The following is a 6,055-nucleotide window of genomic DNA, read 5'->3' on the forward strand; positions in this document are numbered from 1 at the left end:
TATGTAGACTGGGTCATTTTCAACACCACGAAGGAGCGTAGCACCTAGGTTAATATTTCAGCCTTCAACCTGATTGTGGTCAAAGAATGTCTTGTAGTTCCCCCAAAGGAAATTGGCCTTTATTGCCAAAAGAAAAGAAAACAGATGTTAGGCAGCCCTTCCTCCCACTCCCAACACACACACAAACACACACACACACACACACACACACACACACACACACACACACTAACTGCCTTTTGATACACAGATTCAAGAGTTTGAAATCAAGTAGGTAAGGAGCCAGAGTGAAGAGTATGGAAATGTGAGGGAGAGTTCTGAAGTGAGGCATTGTAGGCAGCTCAATTTTGTGAAGGGTTATTGTTTTTCCTTAAAGGAACAGTGGAGTGGAAAGCCATGTTCCTGACTTGGTGAGTTCACGATCAATAGAGGTTTCACTTCAGTTATTTTTGTATCTGAGAACTTAGACCTGTATGTATGTTGTAGCGCTTAAAACTTACAAGGGTAAAAGGATGAATTAGCAAAATGATAGCTCTTTTATGTTTTCTTTTTCCTTCATTTTATATCAAGTCCCTAAGGTAGATTCCTTGAAATGAAAATTTATAAACATTTAAGAACTCTGGACAAGATCAGTAACTATTCCAGAATAAAATTTTATTAAAGGGCTGACTTCTGATTTCTGATTCCTTACTTGGAAGTCACCACTCTACTCCAACAAGTAAGAAATTGAACACATAAAGCAACAAATTGTAGATTCATAAGAGAAGGGAGGACACAGGGCACACCAATGTCCCCAGTAGTGGAGAGTCACAGAAAAGAATACACAGTGAGAGCACAGTAAAAAAGACTTGTGAGTAGAAATAGCTGATAATTAGTACAGGAAGAGAGAAACCTGAACTGTGACTGATGAATTACAGGAGGCTCAGTGTGGACAATTCTGAGAGTTAAAAACTCTACAGGGACCCACTCAATCACTCTACCCCCACAACCCTGTGTGTTTTACCTCCAGAGACTCAACTGGTTTCCCACAATACAAATTGGAGGAAAATCTCCTTCAGTTTCTGGCAGGGGGAGGGAAAAAGTAACTATGTTGATACATGTATCTGAATGCTTTGTTTTTCTTAACAAGGCCTGCCCTCAAGGGAAACTAGTTAATCAAAAGCTAACCTGCAGGGGAATTATCAGTCTAACTGAATAAGAGGAAAGAAAAATGCCAACTTCAGCCTACTCTAGCCATCCTATCTAGCCTAAGGGGAGGAAAAACAAAAACAAACAAACAAACAAAAAAAGGTTAAGGTGAAGAAAGACTTGAGTTCACAGTCCAGAGGCACAGGCCTCATTAAAAGACTGGAGACCATATGTTTTCACTCTTATGTGGATCCTGAGAAAGTTAACAGAAGACCATGGGGGAGGGGAAGGAAAAAAAGAAAAAAAAAGTTATAGAGGGATGGAGCCAAACCATAAGAGACTCTTAAAAACTGAGAATAAGCTGAGGGTTGATGGGGGGGTGGGAGGGAGGGGAAAGTGGGTGATAGGCATTGAGGAGGGCACCTGTTGGGATGAGCACTGGGTGTTGTGTGGAAACCAATTTGACAATAAATTTCATATTAAAAAAAATAAAGGACTGGAGACCTAATCATAGGACTGTAGAAAACTCCCCTCACCCCACACCTCTCTATCTAAAAGTCTAGTTATAACAATTATTTACAGTAGTTCTTTACATAATGTCTGGCTATCAAGAAAAAAAATATAAGGCATATCAAAAGGCAAAACAACACAATTTGAAGAGATAGAGCAGGCGTCAGGATCAGGCATGGCAGGGATGTTAGGGTTCTCAGACCAGGAATTTAAAACAACCACGATTCATATTTTAAGGGCTCTAATGGATAAAGTAGACAGCATGCAAGAACAGACAGGCAAGGAAGCAGAGAGATGGAAATCCTAGGAGAGAATAAAAGAGAAAAGATTTTGGTAATCAAAAACACTATAACAGAAGTGAAGAATGGTTTTGATGGGTTTATTAATAGACTGCATGGCTGAGGAAAGAATCTCTGAACTAGAGGATGTAGTAATAGAATCCTGAAAAAATTGAAAAGCTAAAAGACTATGTTATATCTATAAGAAACCCACTATTAATATAAAGAAACCTCTCGATTAATAGTAAATGGATGTCATGAAAAGACATGAAAGAACCTTAAATGCATATTACTTAGTGAAAAAAGCCAATCTGAAAAGCCTGCATACTGTACAATTCCAACTTTATGACATTCTGGAAGAGACAAAGTTATGAGAATAAAAAGATCAGTAGTTTCTTAAGGGTTGGGAGAGACAGATGAATAGGTGGAACATAGAGCAGTCTTATGGCAGTGAATATACTGTTTCAAGTTATTTCTGAATAAAATAGTAATCAAATTACTGTATCATCAGCAACATGGACTAACTCTAACCTCAAAACAAACACAGATGATGGGTATTATAAACAAAAACACCAACCCAGTGTAATCCAACATAAAACAGATTCTCCTCTCTTTGTGAAGTTTGTATGTATGTTTTTAATCTAAAAATAACCACCCTGTTTGAGCCTGTTCTGATAACACTGGATATAGAAACAGCATTAACCAAAATCCTCTCACTTCGAGCATATGGTGAGTTCCAGGAGATTTAGCCAACAAACCTATAAAGAAAATTGTGGTGAAAACTTTTTTCTATAGTAGCCTATAATCAAAGAACTTTGAGAGAAGATAGCTTTAAAAAGATTCATGGAGGGGCGCCTGGGTGGCTCAGTCGGTTAAGCCGCCAACTTCGGCTCAGGTCATGATCTCGCGGTCGGGTCCGTGGGTTCAAGCCCCGCGTCAGGCTCTGTGCTGACAGCTCAGAGCCTGGAGCCTGTTTCGGATTCTGTGTCTCCCTCTCTCTGACCCTCCCCCGTTCATGCTCTGTCTCTCTCTGTCTCAAGAATAAATAAACGTTAAAAAAAAAATTTAAAAAAAAATAAAAAGATTCATGGAAACTAAATCTTATTTAGTGTCTAATGCTAGTCATAACCACCATACCTGCATATAAAGACTAAAACCATGATTTCATTAATTTCTTTCCTCACTGCAACCCTTTTAAATAAGCATTGTTATCTTTATCATACAGATTTTTTAAAAAAGCTGCATTGAAGCTAAAGAATGTTTACAAGTTCATGAATCATTATGTGGTGGTAGAACTATGGTTTTACTCCATATCTTGTGGCCTTTTTACTTATAGCAATACAAAAAGAACATTAATCTATAAACTTTCCAGAAGACTCTGTATACCAGATCTCTTAGCAAAAGTCTCATTTATTCTAATTCTGTCATCTTAGATAAACAGTGAAAAGGTGAAAATAAAAGTCATGTAAGGCTAATAGACAATCGAAAATTGACATGGGTTTTTTTGTCTTTGAAGGCCTTAGTTAAGGGTATCTGGAGAAAACCAAAGGAAGTGTTTAGATACTATCTGATCCAGTGGCAGCAGTGATAAACTTTACTGGCCAACACTAACATATCAATAATAATCTGTGCCATTTATTCAACTTGAACCATTACCTAAGCATTGTAAGACAAGTGTTGGTTGAAATATTATTCCACAAATTCTCCAGAAAAAAAACAAAATGATGCCCTTACAAACGAAATGCTATGAGACCTGTATAGCTCAAATTAGTGAATTCTAAGGACATTGGATTACTTAAGCATTTTCTCTACCAAATATTTTTTGTGTATAGTTTTTATTAAAGTTAATCTAAATTGTTTTTATTTGGTTAACTTGAGAAAGCACTGAAAAAAAAAAATTCTAACAAAAACCAAAGTTGAATCTCAGGCATGTGAGACAAGAGGCAGCTGTGGTCTGGGGAAAATTAATTAGACAAAGGCTTAAAGGTCTTGGGTTTGAATTTCCACTCATCCATTTATCAGCTGATATTCATGGATAAATTATTTGGCCTTTTTCAACTTTATGTCCCTCTATGAAGATGTAGATGATAAAACATCCCTTAAATAAAGCTTTTCGAAATTTGCAACCCAATAAGATTTTTGTACATATGGGTATATTCTTAGGGGTTTTATAATTCTTAAAATTTTACATAACTATCATAAGGGTATCAGGACACCTCCTAACAGTTTGAAAATTACCAAATTAGACTATTTCAAAATAATTATAAGAAATTGACTCTAAAGGACTAGACTATATAGTTCAGTGAACAAATTGATTCTTTAATGTGAGTCTGAACTCAGAGCATGAGAATAAAATACTATCTTTCAAATAATATATTCAAATAATCAGGTGTGCTGAAGCCATGCATTTCTCTGCTTCATTTTCCTATTTCTGTTTGTGTCTGTTCTGTCTTGCAAAACAACAGGGTGGCTCCATGTGAAAGAAGTTGTTTTTAATAAACAAATAAACAAGAGATTTTGGGTTAAACAAGGCAAAACTATGTCTTAAGTTCAGGACCACAGTATGTTAAAATGTTATGTGACTATCAAAACAACAGAATAGCCTTTTTCTCCATAGTTTTATTTTTTACAGGGCTTTTCATTGTTAACATGGTGGGCTTTGTATTAGTTGTTTGGAGGAAGAACCTATTATTCTTTCTCGCAGCTAGAACACATGCGGTGTAATTTGCACACTATCTAAAGCAGTATATAGAGTTGTCTTTTGACACCCTGTCATGAAGAAACACCTATAGCTAATGCATGCTCTAAAGGGAGGTCTGTAAAAACAAGTTGTAAATATTCCATGGTGAGCACCACCTGGTCACAGCGGTTCTGGATGATCAGGGCATCAGTGACCTGGTGCAGGTACGATTGTCCTTGGGGTCCTTGTCCAGGAACTCCATGATGTCCAGGAGACTAGACATACCAGCTGTGAACCAGCTTCACCGAGGGTGTGCTCAGCACTCTGTCAGGAAGCAGGTTGATCTCTTCATGATGGCAAGGCACAGGGGCTTCCCCTGCCTGAGGAAGGTGAATGGTTTTCTCACAGGCATTGTGGACCCAAAGTCCAGAAACTGCTTCATCGACAGGGGACAGGGAGAACTTGCTGAAGTGTTCCATGTACCTGGGGGCTCCTGCCAGGGACAGCATTCTTCAGCAGCGCGGGGACCCAGCGCATGGCAGTGGTGGCCGAGTTGGCATGGCTTGGGATCTGGCTCCAGCACCCCCCCCCCCCCACCCGGGCAGCGCTTGCCTTTAAATTTTAATTTTCTATAAATAATATATTTGGTGCCCAGAATATGTCAAATATAGTTCTAGGTATTGAGTATACACATATCAGTTAATCACTCTGGTACTTTTAAAGCTTAAGAAGCGATATGTGTTAAGAGTAGGAACAGGCACAAAGCAGTACCTAGGGTAGTGATGATCCATGTCAGAGGAGAGGAGACTCAGGGATTCTAGAGTCAGTGGAATCCTACTTGGTCAAACAGTGAGCCCTATTCCAGGAAAATTGCAAGGGCTTAACTTTGTTTTGAGGTTGAGTTGCTATCGATTATTGAGCATTTTAGTTCCTTGAGTCTCTGTGATAATGATCAGAAAGAGTTACCTAAATTGCTTTGATTCACAGGTAATTAAATGACTCTCTACCTCACCGTGTGCTATGAAAGAAGATTACACAATTTATCTTGTCTAATAAGGCAGAGAAATAGTAGTGATATGCTATTATGGTGTTTTATTTTTTTAGCACATAAATTAGTGCTAGAAATAAACTTGAAAAATATTTGAATGTGTAATATCTACTTTTAGAGCAGTTTTATTGAATGTCAATTCATCATGTTTTTCCCTACATTTACTCTATGGGTACTGGTTGTGTGACTAGCCATGGATATATTCATTGTTTATAGCAAATGAAATGGTTGGTTTGAACTACTATTTTTCTCTGGAGAAATAATATAGTTAAGGATTTTAGCCATTTCAGAAATCAGTAAGTTTTGCCTTAGTAATGCTGTGTTCTTCAACACTGAGAAAGTGAAAGTTTGACAGCCTTTGTATCAAACTAATTGAAAGGCCCTCTGCTTTAATAAAGTTATTTTGCCATT

General features: G+C 37.7%; 1 pseudogene; it reads right to left on the reverse strand.

The window, feature by feature from the left end:
* Nucleotides 1-4,688: 4,688 nt before the first annotated feature.
* Nucleotides 4,689-5,133, reverse strand: LOC109263248 (pyruvate dehydrogenase (acetyl-transferring) kinase isozyme 2, mitochondrial-like; annotated as a pseudogene).
* Nucleotides 5,134-6,055: the final 922 nt, after the last annotated feature.

The sequence above is a fragment of the Panthera pardus genome, unplaced genomic scaffold, assembly GCF_024362965.1.
Source record: "Panthera pardus isolate Hobbes unplaced genomic scaffold, ASM2436296v1 HiC_scaffold_17, whole genome shotgun sequence".
Lineage (NCBI taxonomy): Eukaryota > Metazoa > Chordata > Mammalia > Carnivora > Felidae > Panthera > Panthera pardus.